The sequence below is a fragment of the Thalassophryne amazonica genome, chromosome 9 (assembly GCF_902500255.1).
Source record: "Thalassophryne amazonica chromosome 9, fThaAma1.1, whole genome shotgun sequence".
In the NCBI taxonomy this organism is placed as follows: domain Eukaryota; kingdom Metazoa; phylum Chordata; class Actinopteri; order Batrachoidiformes; family Batrachoididae; genus Thalassophryne; species Thalassophryne amazonica.
The window spans coordinates 47,040,856-47,058,873 of NC_047111.1; positions in this window are offsets into that span (position 1 = coordinate 47,040,856).

The following is an 18,018-nucleotide window of genomic DNA, read 5'->3' on the forward strand; positions in this document are numbered from 1 at the left end:
TCTTGACTTATATTAGATTGCTGTAAGGATGGATAATGTGTTCCTTTGAAGACAAGTTCACTTTTTAATTCAACCTCAGTCATTTTCTGCAGTCAACCCTCTGAGTGTTTTATTCACCTTTGACAGTTGAGTCATATCTGACTCAGATTCATTTTTTTTTCCCAAAACTTCCTGAAGAAGAACTATATGTACATCAGTGGGCCACCTTTAGTACGTTCGTAAACCTTAAAACCACAGTTTAATTTTTTACTTTCATTTTGCGATTACTTGTGATACATTGCCGGCAATATTATTACATTTCTACAGGGACTATTTACGCACTGTTTGTACCTGTAGTGTAAATGTCCACTGAAGAATCATTGTTTGTTGCACATTACTCAGTGGGGCTTGAAACCAAAAACCTGTATGTCTGGCTAACAGTAAACAAGGGTTACTTCCACCTTGGCTAGCTTACCAAAGCAGCTTGCAACATATTTTTTGTTGTAGCTGCATTAAAAATATTGCCTGATTTTGGTTTAATTGTTTTGTTTGCGATTCTTCATGTTCAATGAGTTATAATAATTCAGTTTTTTAAGGACCTGCAAGGTGAGATCCATTTGTGATATACATAGTAAACAAATGGATCGGGGCTAACGTCTAAGCTTATATGACACCTAAATAGATTCTTGTCATTTAATTGGTGGATTGTATGTCACGTGACATTCGTTATTTGTCCCATTATATGAATGACATCATGTACGATGCACTTTTGTCTGATGTTTTCGCTCTATTGTATACCTCCATTAGTTTTTCATAAAAATGCTCCTATTCTATCCTCCTATGCGTCACTGAAGAGTATGTTCCATCTTTCATAGAAAGATGGAATAAAGAAAGCAGATGTGTCTATATACACACACACACACACACTGATGACATGGATCTATTTAGGTGTCATATACAAATAATGAATGTTTATGAGTTCAATGGTACGAATATTTCATGAGGTGAAAGCTGAAACAAACCATTCAACGAGGCTTCTTGTTCCAGCTTTCACCAAATTAAATATTCATTCCATTGAAAGAATGTAAAAACATTCATTATTTGTTTTATATAACAGCTAAAATAGATCCTTGTCATTTTATATTTTATTAATTTATAAACAACAGAAAAGGGACTTACATTTTGGTGTTCCACTTTAACGTGTAGTCCAGTGATGTTGTGCACTGACTTCGGACTTCCATAAAAAAAAAAAAAAGACTTTGTGTAGTTCCTCGGTCCAGCCAAAAATCACATCAGTGTTTCATGTGAAGAGGTCTTCATGCATCCAGAGGGCTTACAGCGGAGTGGATTTTGTGTATGTGTGTGTAGCAGCGTCAGTTAGCTCAATCAAATCATTGTGTAGTTGTCCCGTGCGCGCGCACACACGCAACTGGCTCGGTCAACTGTGCACGTCCTCAGTGCAGCAGAAAAAAAAAAACATCAGAAATGAGTCCAGCTTTTCTTTCTTTCTTCCTGCTCACAGCCTCCAGGCAGCACAGTGTGTGTGTGTGTGTGTGTGTGTGTGTGTGTGTGTGTGTGTGTGTGTGTGTGTGTGTGTGAATTAGCAGCCTCAGTTAGCTCTATCAAATTATGTCTTGGGAGAGTTGTGCATGCGTGCACGCACACACACAACGCACACACGTGCACAACATGTGCGTGTGCACGATCACATGCATGTGTTTGAGCGTGCATGTGAGAATGCAATGGTACCAAATGTATGGAACCAAATTTACACTCTAAATGAAACCAAGCCGCACTTTAAATGCAATGTAACACAAATGGGATGACTTAATCTATGTCATGTGACATACTAATCAAATGACAAGCCGTTCTATAAAAAACAAATAATGAATGTTTTCCATTCACACAAGAGTAAGCATATATTCCTTATCTGAAAGATGTACCTTGTTGAATGGTACATTAGATCTTTCAACTCATGCAAATATTTTTACCATTACACTCATAAATATTCATTATTTCTATACTAATGTAGGGTCAGTATAAATTGCAGCTGTATTTTAGAAGGAACGCCCCAAGCTGACTGTCTTCAGACTTCATTCTACCAATAACACGTAAGGTATGTAAAATGTATTTCTCACAAACAAGCAGTTGTCAAAGGTGAGTAGAGTGGCCAGGAACTTCATTACCAACCATGTTTTCATATGACGAGGGTTATAAAAGTGCACTTGTACTTTAAGCCTCTCAAATTGCCAGCCTGAGGCCCAGATGTGTCCCACATAATTTCATTCATGTTTAAAATTCAGTTACAATTCAGACTGTTTGCTTCACATTTAACTTCATCTGCAGTAAGAGCAGGTGGTTCAGCAGCCGAGGAGCTAAATCTACCAATATGTAGATGTTGGGTTTTGATTCCCGGTCACACTACCTGTCTGTGTCTTTGGACAAGACTGTTTAACTACATTGTCCCAGTCCACCCAGCTGTGAATGTTTGCCAACCTTGGCTGGGGAAGTAACCTGTTTCAAACTGGCATCCTGTCCAGGGGGAGTTGTAGAACCCCATGCGCTTCACGTTATGGAATCCGGGGTAAACCCGGTACCAACCGGCCACTGTCTGCTGTGGGTTCAGGTGTTTTATGAGAGGTCGGCCTGGTCAGTGACTGTCATAATAATGAAAGTACACAACAACAACAACCCCAAATCTTTGTGTTGGAATTGTTTTTGCTTGGAAATAATGAACGCACTGATTGAAGCAAACTGCAGTTCCATAGGATTCAGATTAGTCTCCTTGTCATGCTACGCAACTCATTGGAAAAAACCTGAACATCTTCATCCATTCTGGATGGTACGACGTTTTAGGGCCACATTGAGGTTTTTTTATTTTTTATGTCAGGAATAAAGTCGTAATTTTATGAGAAAAAACTTGTAATGTTACGAGAATAAAGTAAAAATAATACGAGAATAAAGTCGTAATTTTATGAGAAAAAACTCATAATATTATGAGAATAAAGTTGTATTTATACGAGAAGTGTTAACCCTGCAAACTGCCAATTCCAGCCTCCCTCTGCACGAAACAGGCGATTTTGGGAGCTACTAATCGCCAGAACTACAGGCGAAGTCCATGTGGTTCTTCCTTACAATTTCTTGCATATTCTTTTCAAAGTTCTGATACTAATGATAATGTGATGCAGATGGGCCAAAAGATTAAGTATTTCCTTATTTGTAAAATCTATACTGAAGTACAACTTAACAAAATTTTTCTCACAAAATTACAAGTTTATTCTCATAATACTAGAAGTATTCTCGTAATATTATGACTTTATTTTTGTAATTTACGAGTTTGTTCTCATAAAATTACGATTTTCTTCTCGGAATATTATGACTTCTCCTAATTTTTCTCATAAAATTACAACTTTATTCTCGTAATGACTTTATTCTCGTAAATTGCGATTTTTTCCCTCATAAAATTACAAGTTTGTTTCTCATAAAGTTACGACTTTATTCTCATAATATTACAACTTTATTCTCGAAGTCTAAAGAAAACCTCAATGTGGCCCTAAAAGCTCATCGTAGGTTGGATATTTGGTTCATATGAATTTTTTGAATTATGAGTTATACTGAAAAACACAAAAGCTCAGTTCTACAGTTTTGATATGGCTTATGTATTTTTTGTTAAATCTTTCATTGTTATCGTTTTTATTAATTTTTTTGTAAAACCCATTTTGTTTCCCCGTGAATGTTCTCTGAAATTAAAGGAGAAAGTTAGGGTCTAATTCTCCATTGTTATGGTAACTCTGATCAGTCACTGCAATATTTACCAGCAGAGCATGCTTGTTCCCGTACACTTGAGCTGGTGTACCTGCCGTCGCTGGTATTTCCTTATACAGCCAACTAGAACTACAATCCACTTCACTTTAATTCACCAAGGGGAACAACTGACACCACGTTTGTGCTGACTCAGCAAAAGCAGTTGCCTTAAATGCACTTTCCCTTAATTTTTGACTTTTACCTTTTTAAAACAGTTATTCTTTCAGGTGGTTAATATAATATTATGCATATTGTTTCTTTTCGTACATATTTTATCCCTGCTGTCTTCCAATGAGAATTTTACCCCATCCTACTTTCATCTAGAATATTCAATGATGAGAAAAAGAGGTAATGCTGTAAAAAATAAAAAACTTCATGGCCTTTGACCTGGAATACTTCATTGTGTGTGTTGATTACAACTACGTTATACTGTGTTGAAACTTATCCTTTGAACCCTCTCAATTCCTTCAATTGTTTTTGTGTTATTTTAAAATTTTTGAATGCTTTGATTTGATACTGAATTGTGTAATTTCCACAAATCACAACAATAGTCATACACAACAATTGACTGGTCATGTCTGACAGCATGCGCTGGTGTTGTGCAATGCCGCATCAAACACCAGAACCGTCTTTAGTCTTGGATGGCAATCACCCAGGCAGAAAACTGGTCTAACTGTTGTGTGTTGGGGGGGCGTGGCTGGCTGTGTTGGTGTTCTTTTCTTTTCTTTGCTCTCCAGGTGGCATGAGGGCTGATTTGTCTGTGGAGAAAGTGCTGGCTGAAGAGTCCTCACCCTTATTAGCGTCATGTGGAACACCTGTGGCAGGGGCTCACGTGCGGCCTTGAAGACTTGCAGCTGGAGCAGATAATTGGTTGGCGTTCTGCATATAAGTCATGTGTGATTTGAGCAGAACTGCCGGGAACGCGACCTTGTGACGTTTGTTTGTGAGACGCTGAGGACCGCACCTGGGTTTGACATATCGAGCCCGTGAAGCAGGGAAGGGTGAGGACACATGCTGTCAGCACACGCTAAAGGTAATTAAGTGATTAAGTAATTGTTGATAGTATCTTGGTGTTTTGTTACACAGTAAACTGAGACTGTGAAGAGAATTGTGCAGCTTGCTTCTCACTGCGGTGGCGTGCAGGATAAGTGATCCTCCACTTGTTGTGAGAGGCTGCTCATTTGCATAAAGTTAAAAAGAAACATTGACCTAAGTGTGTTGCTGATAGCGTGTGTTATGCGAAAGATAGAGTTGTATCTGCTGACTCACCTCACCTTCTCTTTGCTCCACAGAGAATGGGTTCGTCGTGTCCACCTGGGGGGTGTTTGGCGGTGGTAGTGAGTCCAGGAGCGCCGGGCTTTAATCCTTGCGGGCGCTGGAGAATGTGCCACTTATCACTCCACCAGAGGGACGCTTTTATGTTTTACATTTGTAAGCACAGGTGAAAAATGAATTGTTTCTGTTGGGAACCGCCTTCTGGTTATTTTAACCGCTGGGTCCTGTCAGACGCAGGTCCGCTCCTCAACCCGCGTCGACACATAACACTAACCACTGGTAATTGGTAGCCAACTGTATGCCACAGCTTGGTGAAATGTGGGTGTCCCATTGGCCTTTGTAGGCCTTTGTACTGTATTATTGTTTATTTATTGCATCTGAACGAACAAACAATAGATCACTTCATTCCATGGCAATGAAAAACTAAACTAAGACACTATGCTTTTGTAATACTATGAAGGAACGCTCATTTAAGTCACCCCATTTTATGGAATTTCAACCGGAAGACTGTCACCATCACAAAATGGTGATGTATAGACTAAAGTGCCTCACAGCATTTGGTCATCACTCACTCACCGGAGTGCCCGTTTGGTTGATTTATTTATGTCACGTTATGTTGTTTTCTAGGTTTTATAACAGGAACCATTTTTTTTTACTTGAGTCATACTTAATGGCAGAATCTTGTCTCCATCCATAGGCAGCTTTTGGAGTGGTGTAATGGAGTTCTACTTTATTGAAATAGGCTCTCTGTTCATCTCTGCACAGTTTACTAATCAATACATATAAATTCAGTGGGACATTACAAACAAAACACTTGCTGTTAGAGACTGAGCCTTCTTTCAGTTTTTTAAATCCTCAAAGACATTTTTAGTGCAATGAAACAGCCATTTGATTTCCTGTATTGTCTAGAATGTAACATAATCGTAAGATGATACCCACTTTTTCAAGACACATTATTGGAAAAATATGTCCTGAAGATCAAATATTTAAAAAAAAAAACCTTTTAAAATAATGTGAATAATGGCACACTGACTGAGGAAAAAACAGCCGAGATTCTAGTGTTGCAATAAACACTGCAAACCAGTGTCGCCGACCTAACGGTCCCTTCTAAAAAAAATTGGTCCACCCTGTCTTCACTGCACATGTGTCATTTGGGACTACAGCAGCACGTCTGAGTCTGACTCTCTATGCCCAAAGCAATCAAAGGGAATAATGTGATTATTAACCATCAGATGACAAAGTAAAACCTCTTAAATAATTCTAAAGTCAGTTTTAATCAGAAATGAGGCGATCATCAGTAAGCCGCTACTGATGCTCTGAAATAACGTAGGCGCCACAGCAGCACGTCTGAGTCAGATGAGCTGCTGCTGCACTCTGATGGGTCCTCTGTCTTTTATTATGAAATAATGCTGAATGTATGTGGAAACAATTGTTATACAAAAGCTTCAGATATCTGTTGAGACAGATAATGACTGGGTTGCAGTTTTAAGCAGAAATGAGGTGATAATCTGTGACGCATGCGCAGTGACGGACTCAGAAAAAAAAAATCGATTTTTTTTCTACGGTTAGCAGGGTATCTACTACTATAAGCAGTGGAGGTCACAGTTAACTAAAAAGTTGGCTTCGATAACAGTTAATCCACGAACTGAAAACTTAACTTTTATAAAGCTAAACTTATAAACCCCTAAAAAATTTAGCAGAAGTTACAAATAAAAGCTAAACTGCTAACTTTCAGTACTGACTTCAGTACACTAGCAACTACTTACACAACAACGAGCCAGCACTTATGTGTCAGATCAGCCTTCTCTCAACAAAAGAGACCTGGTGACCAGAGAGAAAGGAAAGTGAAGAGCAAAAGGAAGAGGGAGGAAAAAATAAAGACAGTTAAACCACACAGACTCGCTGGCCTAACACCCAAATCATGCACAGGTAGACAGTTTTGACGTATGGTTAAAATTTTAAACTAATTCCAGACAAGTTATTTAAATTAACATCACGTCTGTCATTTTATGAAGTGAAAATATCAGCTATGTTTTAGTTTTAAAGTAATGCACTAATTTTGAAGGTTTTAGCTTTTAGACCCACATGCCACAGTGCATTATGGGTAAATTAGTTTCCTGATGAGTGGTTGGTTGGTTGGTGTTTGTTTTATGCTGGCCAGTAGATGGCAGTGTTAATGGCAGTGTGCCACACATTTGCCAAAAGTGCTGAATCCACTTAACAAACAGAATTTTCAGTTTTCAAATTGCCTTTTTTTATGAAAAAAAATGACATATTTACAAATACTGATTTATTTGTAAAACCCACCACATGTTTCAGTAACTATGTGTTATAGTGACCAACCAACCACTTGAATACATTGCAAAGACAAGATATGTAATGTTCAATCTGATATACTTTTTTGTTTTTGTGTAAATATTTGCTCATTTTGAAATGGATGCCTGTAACACATTTCAAAAAAGCTGGGACAGGGGCAACAAAAGACTGAGAAAGTTGAAAAATGCTCGAAGAACACCTGTTTGGAACATTCCACAGGTGAACAGGTTAATTGGAAACAGGTGAGTGTCATGATTGGGTATAAAAGGAGCATTCCCAAAAGGCTCAGCCGTTCACAAGCAAAGATGGGGCAAGGATCACCACTTTGTGAACAACTGCATGAAAAAAATAGTCCACAGTTTAAGAACAATGTTTCTCAACGTTCAACTGCAAGGAATTTAGGGATTCCATCATCTACAGTCCATAATATAATCAGAAGATTCAGAGAATCTGGAGAACTTTCTCCACGTAAGTGGTAAGGCCGAAAACCAACACTGAATGCCCATGATCTTCGATCCCTCAGACAGTACTGCATTAAAAACCGACATCACTGTGTAAAGGGTCTTACCGTGTGGGCACAGGAACACTTCAGAAAACCATTGTCGGTTAACACAGTTCGTCGCTACATCTACAAGTTAAAGTTAGGGTTAGCAATGGCAACGGTTAGTCATTGCTAAGGGTTAGCATTGGCAACAATTGCTGGTTAAGTGTATCACTGTCATTTTCTACGAACAATAAAAAAATCTCAAAGGTACTAATGCAACTTTTTCCACTTATAAAAAAAATCTGGGCATAAACGGGTTAAAACTCTCCCATGCAAAGCGAAAGCCATATACATCAACAACATCCAGAAATGCCGCCACCTTCTCTGGGCCTGAGTTTAGTCGCAGACGCAAAGTGGAAAAGTGTGCTGTCATCTGATGAGTCCACATTTCAAATTGTTTTTGGAAATCATGGATGTTGTGTCCTCCGGACAAAAGAGGAAAAAGACCACCCAGATTGTTACCAGGGCAAAGTTCAAAAGCCAACATCTGTGATGGTATGGGGTGTGTTAGTGCCCATAGCATGGACAACTTACACATCTGTGATGGCACCATCAATGCTGAAAGGTACATCCAGGTTTGGAGCAACACATGCTGCCATCCAAGCAACGTCTTTTTCATGGACGTCCCTGCTTATTTCAGTAAGACAATGCCAAGCCACATTCTGCACGTTACAACAGCGTGGCTTCGTAGTAAAAGAGTGCAGGTACTAGACTGGCCTGCCTGCAGTCCAGACCTGTCGCCCATTGAAAATGTGTGGCACATTATGAAGCGCAAAATATGACAATGGAGACTCCGGACTGTTGAACGACTGAAGTCATACATCAAGCAAGAATGGGAAAGAATTCCACATACAAAGCTTCAACAGTTAGTGGCCTCAGTTCCCAAATGCTTATTGAGTGTTGTTAGAAGGAAAGGTGATGTAACACAGTGGTAAACATACCACTGTCCCAGCTTTTTGGAAACGTGTTGCAGGCATCCATTAAAAAATGAGCAAATATTTGCACAAAAACAATAAAGTTAAGCAGTTTGAACAATAAATATCTTGCCTTTGTGGTGTATTCAGTTGAATACAGGTTGAAGAGGTTTTGCAAATCATTGTATTCTGTTTTTATTTACATTTTACATAACATCCCAACTTCACTGGAATTGTGCTTTTATTAAACCAGACAGTTGTTATGATATAAAACCAGACATTCTATATGTGTCGTGAGCTTTTATTAATCTATTAAACTGGATATTTGTGCTTTTATTAAACCAGACAATTTTTATGACATAAAACCGGACATTGTATGATATGTGACGTGAGCTTTTATTCATTTTATTAAACCGGACATTTGTGCTTTTATTAAACCAGACAATTGTTATGATATAAAACTGGACATTTTATATGTGTCACAAGCTTTTATTAATCTTATTAATCTGGACATTTGTGCTTTTATTAAACTGGACATTTGTTATATGAAACCGAACATTTTTTTATATAAACCAGACATTTTGTGATATGTGACGTGAGCTTTTATTTTGAAATGTAAGAGTGCAGGGGGCGTGGCTGACATTCACTACGCCATCAAATGAATGTTATGAGAAGGGTGGCTGCAGGGCTGCAGACATACAGTCTTGTGATATGCCGGAGAGTCTGTATGGTGTGAAGAGAAATTATCTTTTTTTTTTCCTTCCTCTTCCTTTCTGTCTGGTAGTCAGCTCTCCTCTGCCTCCAGAGGATCGAGCTGTACCTCTCATAGCTGTCAGTCTGCTACAAAACATGTAACAGGCAGGCACTAAAATCTTTGATTTCAGACTTCACAAATGTTTTTAACTATTAAGCTTTATTCACTAGCGGTTGAAAAATTATCTGACCTAATTTATCGGAAGCTAATTGGTCTGATGACTTTCAAAGTTATCTGAAAAGCTAATCTGCAAATGAAAACATTAGCTTCGATAATTAGCGGTTAGCAGATTTGCGGAACTGTGCCCACCACTGACTATAAGTAACAGGCTGGTCATCGCCATGTCCCAAGGTTCTTGAAATGGGGCACAATCTCCACCTGGTGGGCATTTACCATTAATACAGGTTTAATACAATTAATGTAGGTACCAGAGAACTTTGCCAAGACCCTCAAGTGCATCAGATTAATGGATTCAGTCAGTGATTCTGTGAGTGAGTGGATCTGCAAAATTTAAATAAGTAGCATCATAAAAATGACTGCATACTCACCTCTGAAATTTTGAAGTTCTTATAGACACTGGTGATACCACTGAACCTCTAATTTTGGGATATGTTGGTCTCTTTTCACATACAAAATAAAATAAAGACAAGTTGTATGTGTGGGTTCATTGAGAATCACAGGGTCCAAGTGTCCTCCGGAGGCTGTTGTTACTTTTTCATATTTTGGATGTTTGCTTTTCCCCCCGGAAGACAGAGAGCAGTCAGTCCACCAGAACAGTCTGTTTTTCACTTGAATCATCACTGCTCTTGCCGAGAGTTTGGAAAAGAGCGAGGTTTTGTGGGTCTAACACTCACTGCCATAAGATACCGTCATAACAGCCCGTTGATCAGTTGTCTGCTCAACACGCACACACACTAAACTGTGTGAAATCCAACTAAATAAAAGTTTTATAATGCAATTATTTACAGTATTGTTCTAAATATACTTTTTTGCACAGTTGAGGGTCATTTCTGCATATTTCTTAGTTCATGCACATAATCCTTGGTGATCCAATTCCAACATATGAACTATCAAAGGACGCACAGTTTCAAACTCCTCTTTCTTTTCATTATGACATGAGTTTCTTTCACACAAATCGGTCGTGGTGATGTGAGGCTGAAAAAGTGCCTCAGTGCAGATTGTATAACATGACATCATCACATCCTCTGAGGAGCTTTAACTAGATTTCAATGCAAGCTGGTCAACGGCCAAACCATCAGAGCCGGATGCAGCTGCCGGGTTTGGTCTGTGCTGCCCACTGCTTAGCAACACAGACTTCATGGCTCATACTCCAATTAAACGTGTGTGTGTGTGTGAGAGACCTCACGTTGACATGTTTTCAATGAATTGTATTTATCTGTTTCTCTGGAACAGTGTATTGTAGTGAGTGGAGGTGGGTAAAAAATAGTTCAGTTGATCTGAAAACATTATGAGTGATTCACACATTGCAATCTGTTGGTGTTTAAAGAAATAAATTCAGTGTTCGACAGGCTCATAGGTATTTCGACATTGTTGACATCAGTGAGATGAAGGATGAGCTGATCTTCCACGCACAGCACAGCAAGCACAAGCATTATTCTGAGATTACAATTGAATTTTCCAACTACCGTATTTTCCAGACTATAAGTCGCACCGGAGTATAAGTTGCACCAGCCACTTGATCCATTATAAAGAAAAATAAACCATAAATAAGTCGCACTGGACTATAAGTCGCATGGACATACAGGTATGTTAACTTAACATGAAAAGTTCAGATGATAATATTGTGACGGCTACTGTTTCCGGATGCATATTTCACCAGTCACAACCTGTAATCTGCAGAGTATGATTTTCTTGTTGGTGGCATTTTTTCGGGCCTTCTCCATTGTCTTGTTAAGTTCTCAGTAATGTTGAAATTTTTATTTTTCTATGGTAGTCAGAAGTCACAGGAACAGTCACACAAGCCTTGAGTGCCCTCTCGTGAGCTGCATTTTACCTACGGCTATGTTTGTATTTTGCGGACCACATTGCGAGCCGAACCAGTCCAGTATGACTTATTTTTTCGGTTCTTTTCTAACATATTACCCGCTGTGGACCATAGTACACACCAGGTGTCAGCTGGCGATGTTTGTGCAGCACCTACCTGCGCAGCTCATGACCTCCCCGTGGTGTCGACGCCAGCTCCTTCCAAGTGCAGACGCTAATCCTCCGCCGTCGCTCACGCAGTGCTCCCATGCAGCTCTCAACGTCAACTTAAACACTCTGCTCACACTGATATCCAAGGGTTGAAGCTGTTTTGTTAGCCCTCCCGGAATAACAGCAAGCACCGTGTTCGTCTGCTTCACACGCTGTTTCACAATCATTGTCTGGGTGAGGTGAGGAATATGCGTCCAGTGTTCTGTTCTCTGATTGGTTATCGCGTCCAGCGTGACCTATAGGGCGGCCACCATACTACAGTGCCCACGATGCATTACATTTCCGTTTCCACTGGCCATTTTAAAACATAGAGCGACTCTGTCACGTAAAATTGTTTTATTACGGTAAATTAATTGAGAATCTACCGGTATATTTTTCATTTATAAGGCGCTCTGGAGTATAGGTCGCACCCCCGGCCAAAAAATGTAAAAAAGTGCGACTTATAGTCCGAAAAATACGGTAGTAATTTTCACACCCAGTGCCCATGTTGTGTAAGCAGCAAAAGTAATTGTGTTCATTTGTGGACCTGTGGTTGTGTTGGTCTAAAAATAAGGTGTGGTTGGCCATTCCTCAGCCAAGTTCTTCAAACTCTTCTGGGGTAGGTGTTCCCAAGCCAGCTGGGAGATCCAGTCGCTTCACTGTGCCCTGGGTGTCCCCTGTGGTCTCCTCCCAGTTGGGTACTCCCTTAAGGTCTCTGTAGGGAGAAGACCAAAGGCCATCCTCACCAGATAGCTGAACCATCTCATCTGGCTCCTTTGATGGGAAGAAACAGTGGCTCTACTCAGAATCCTTCTCAGAGACAATGAGCTTCTCACCCTGTCCCTGAGTGTAAGATTAGATACCTGACAGAGAAATCTCATTTCGAAGCTGTTCTCTCAATCACTACCCAAAGCTCTTGACCATAACTGAGGACATGCACCTAAATCAAGTCTCATCTTCTGGCTCAGCTCTTCATTCACCGCGGGACCTCAGACACAGCTCCAATCCAATGATCAATCTCATGCTCCATCTTTCCTGTACTTGTGAACAAGACCCCAGGACTCCTGTACTCCTCCACTTGGGGACAGAGGATTGGGAGGAGCTGATCCTCATGTGAGTCACAACACACTTGGCCTCAAACCTGCCCATAGTGCACATCGGATGTGACTATCCAATAAAGCCAACAGAACCACATCATCCGCAAAAAGCAGAGATGTAATTCTGAGGTCACCAAACTGGACACCCTCCAGTCCCTGACTGTGCCTTGAAATCCTGTCCATGAAAATCCTGATGCAGCTGCAGCTACTCCACTCACAGTGTGATTTGACCGCAACAACATCAAACTTAATGCAGTCATTACTTTAAAAACAAGTCAGTGTTACACAAAATCACTTATGTAAACTTTGCGATTAATCCGCGGTTCACATGCATGCCAAACCAAAAGGGGGTGGGGGGTGTCCACACCAATCGCAGATTAACTGTGATCTGTTACACCACTACTGCATACCCATGTGCATCTGTTCACTTTTCCTCATCTATCCTTAAATCATAAAACTGTACTTCAGACTGATTTAAGTGAGAAATAAATCAGAGCTTAAGAAAAAAATTCAAATGTAAGAGAACTGTTGTTCAATGAGCTTACCGGTGGGATAAATGGTTTGATCTCTGGGGATTAAACAGGGGCTATACTTACTCTAGCCTATGTCACAAGCACAATGTGAAACATGTTCAATGCCTGAGTGATTTGGGTGATATTTCTACAAATTTTCAACATTACACCTTTTTCAAAACATCACACAAGTTTTCAGACACTTAGCTCCCTGATGGCCACAATTAGAATCGAAACACGCCCAACATGGAACTCATCAGAGGTCTTCATCAGGTGGTCATGTGTGCCACGTTTCACATTGATACATGAAGCATATATCAAGACATCACAAGCACAATCTTTCAGAGACTTGGCCCCCTGATGGGCACAAACAAACATGCCCAACGTCAAACTCATCTGGGGTCTTAGATGACCTCATGCCAAGTTTCATGTCAATATATGAAGTCCTTATCAAGATACTGTGTACATAGCCCCACGGACACAGACACACAGTTGGAGTTGAACACTTACTAGATCTGCTCAGCCTTCGGTGATGTTGGTAAAAAGAAGAGATAAGCAACATATGAGCAGCTACTACAAAATCTTTCACATATTTTCTGTTGTCTTTATTTTATCTTCTGCTCACTTGTACGTTGTCAAACGTTCAGTCTGACTGGAGGTTATTGCTGTGCTATATGTAAAAAGCTATTTCACAGGAAATAATACAGGCAGGTTATTAGGTGCTTAAAAACAAATTGACTTTGACCTTGTCACACCTGATTTACAGCATCATCTGAGTGATCACTTATTGACTGGGCAGCGGAACTGTGGCCCACTTACCCAGTTCCGCCCTGCTCTTAAACGGCCCGTGAGACCCATTTGTGCCAAGACACATGAAGACCATTGAGTGTTATTTTGTCAAACTCTTTCTGCGAGCGTTCCATCATGCCTGAGTGAATGCACACTTAGGGCAATGGCAACCCCAGACCGATTGTCTTGTGGTAGATTTAATTTTACCGACTGTCTTAACATGCATTCATATTTAATATTAACTGGTGGAGCCTTCTTTTCCATTGCTGCTGTTATAATAGCAACATCTTGTTTGCTGGATTCTTGCTCAAACACATCATTATGCCTGCACCATGGTCATACATGCCATGCCAATGCTTTGCACTCATGTGGAATCCATATGACTTCCTTGAAAAAGACGAAACAACACATCACGTACACTAAAGCTGTTTTACTCTCACAACCATAGACTGTGAATACACTGGACAAACCCTCTATGACAGCATGACATCATCACCCATAGGTTTTCTGAAGAGTGGGTTTGAATCTCATATAGGGCGGCTGTGGATGTTGCCATCTTGGCAGTGCCAGAGTCCACCTAAGTTCTGGTCAACCCATGAATGGGTGAAAAGGTGGAGCATGGGCACCATCGGCATGACCTGGGCAGAACAAATGAGACCTTAACACGCCTCCATCTCAAAGTTACCAAGCAAGCTAAGTCAATCAAGCAAACTTTGGTTTGGGTGTTTGATTAACATATATTTTTGTGGACTTAATAACATTTGGCCTGTATTTGAGTATTAAAAAATATGACCAGCATATGGCATCAATGGCATATGCATCAATCTCCCTCAGCCCCAACCAGTCCCAGCAGAAGACTGCCCCTCCCTGAGCCTGGTTCTGCTGGAGGTTTCTTCCTGTTAAAAGGGAGTTTTTCCTTCCCACTGTAGCCAAGTGCTTGCTCACAGGGGGTTGTTTTGACCGTTGGGGTTTTACATAATTATTGTATGGCCTTGCCTTACAATATAAAGCGCCTTGGGGCAACTGTTTGTTGTGATTTGGCGCTATATAAAAAAATTGATTGATTGATTGAATGGAGCTCATGTCATCAAGCTATCGGTATCTGCTAATTTGCAGCAATAGTGCTAACTTTCACATGAAATGTGACTATGACTCTGTTGTAGCCTCAGCTCTCCTCTATGCTGTCATCTGTTGGGCCCCGGGCAGCACAGAGCGGGAGAGAAAGAGACTGAATAACCTGGTCAGGAAGTCCAGCTCTGTCCTGGGCTGTCCTCTGGACTCTCTGGAGGAGGTGGCTGAGAGGAGGGTGTTAACCAAGTTCAAATCCATTATGAACAGCTCCTCTCACCCTCTGCACCAGACTGTTGTGGAGCTGACCAGCTCGTTCAGTGACAGACTGAGGCACCCTCAGTGCAAGAAGGAACGATACCGCAGGTCGTTCCTCCCTGCTGCTGTCAGGCTGTACAATAACACTGTGAAATAACCACATGCAATAATATGTCCACAAATCACGTGAAATATTATTAATATGTCCACATATCATGTGCCATAACAACTTGTTTACAAATCCCAGCACTAATGTCGCCTGCCGACGCGCCAATCCGTCCGCGCGTCTTTCGTTAGAAAATCTCCTTTAACAGTGGAATGTCCGGATAAACTGCTGATCCTGACCTCTTCTGAAAGTTCTCTGTTCTCTCACGACGTCCTGGGTCAACAGAGGCTTAAATTTGGAGGTTTTCAGCTCGAAACAGGCTGACGACGGCGCCTCGGAGCGCTGCGCGACATCCTGCTCCGTGGGAAGTCCTTAAAGCGACAGTAACACTCCATAATCTCTCATCAGCCGTTAAAATTTTCACCGAAAACCAGCTGAATTTCTCGAATGGTGTCCACTTGGATGTGCCTCACAGGTTCTGAAAAAATTTTGATAAAGCAAAGCGCCAGTCTCTCAGCAAGTTTTCAGACAAAGGAATTCCGATGGGAGGGGTGGACCACTCCTCACTCAAAGCCTGCCCACAGGCGAATGACGTAACCGACAGGCGTGAAAAAACTCTCGCATGCGCACGAGGGTTCAAGGTTGGCTGATGTAATCGCACGTGATTCAAATCCATATAGTTTTTGAAAAAAATAAAAAGGTAGGATACTTTTCTGATAGACCTCATATATATATATATATATATATATATATTCTACTTCTACCTCAAGTATTATTATTGCTTATCCTTGCAGATTCTGTTTGATGAACATTTTCCTCTACTTGCACCCATCTTGTGTGTGTTTTTAAGAGCTGACGTAACGTGAATTTCTCCTCTGTGAGATCAATAAAGTTTTATCTTAAATAATACAAAATTTCATTCAGTGGAAATACTGGACAGTGGACTTCTTCAGTGGTGTGTTAATACAATTAACCATCCATTCATCCATTTTCTATACCCGCCACTCCAATTAAGGGTCACAGGAGGCTGGAGCCTATCACATGCACTCATAGGGCATGAGGCTGGGTACACCCTGGATGGGAACATCCACTAGTCCGAAGGTTCTGAAGGCTCAGGTCAATAAATTAATTTATTATATGCTACGACGGTATGTGCACTCTGATTCATCAGCAGGATGAATATGTTAGTTTAAATGAGTCAACACCCCCGAGTCACACTAACTGCCAGAATGTTCGTAGCACGGGCCGAGGCAGTGGATTAGCAGCAATCTTCCATTCCAGCTTATTAATTAAATCAATTGGCTTTGCTCAAAATGTAAATGAGTCCACCCACCACTTTAATCATATCTTAGATCTTGTTCTGACTTATGGTATGGAAATTGAAGACTTAACAGTATTCCCTGAAAACTCCCTTCTGTCTGATCATTTCTTAATAACATTTACATTTACTCTGATGGACTACCCAGCAGTGGGGAATAAGATTCATTACACTAGAAGTCTTTCAGAAAGCGCTGTAACTAGGTTTAAGGATATGATTCCTTCTTTATGTTCTCTAATGCCATATACCAACACAGTGCAGAGTAGCTACCTAAACTCTGTAAGTGAGATAGAGTATCTCGTCAATAGTTTTACATCCTCATTGAAGACAACTTTGGATGCTGTAGCTCCTCTGAAAAAGAGAGCTTTAAATCAGAAGTGCCTGACTCCGTGGTATAACTCACAAACTCGCAGCTTAAAGCAGATAACCCGTAAGTTGGAGAGGAAATGGCGTCTCACTAATTTAGAAGATCTTCACTTAGCCTGGAAAAAGAGTCTGTTGCTCTATAAAAAAGCTCTCCGTAAAGCTAGGACATCTTACTACTCATCACTAATTGAAGAAAATAAGAACAACCCCAGGTTTCTTTTCAGCACTGTAGCCAGGCTGACAAAGAGTCAGAGCTCTATTGAGCCGAGTATTCCTTTAACTTTAACTAGTAATGGCTTCATGACTTTCTTTGCTAATAAAATTTTAACTATTAGAGAAAAAAAATTACTCATAACCATCTCAAAGACGTATCGTTATCTTTGGCTGCTTTCAGTGATGCCGGTATTTGGTTAGACTCTTTCTCTCAGATTGTTCTGTCTGAGTTATTTTCATTAGTTACTTCATCCAAACCATCAACATGTCTATTAGATCCCATTCCTACCAGGCTGCTCAAGGAAGCCCTACCATTATTTAATGCTTCGATCTTAAATATGATCAATCTGTCTTTATTAGTTGGCTATGTACCACATGCTTTTAAGGTGGCAGTAATTAAACCATTACTTAAAAAGCCATCACTTGACCCAGCTATCTTAGCTAATTATAGACCAATCTCCAGCCTTCCTTTTCTCTCAAAAATTCTTGAAAGGGTAGTTGTAAAACAGCTA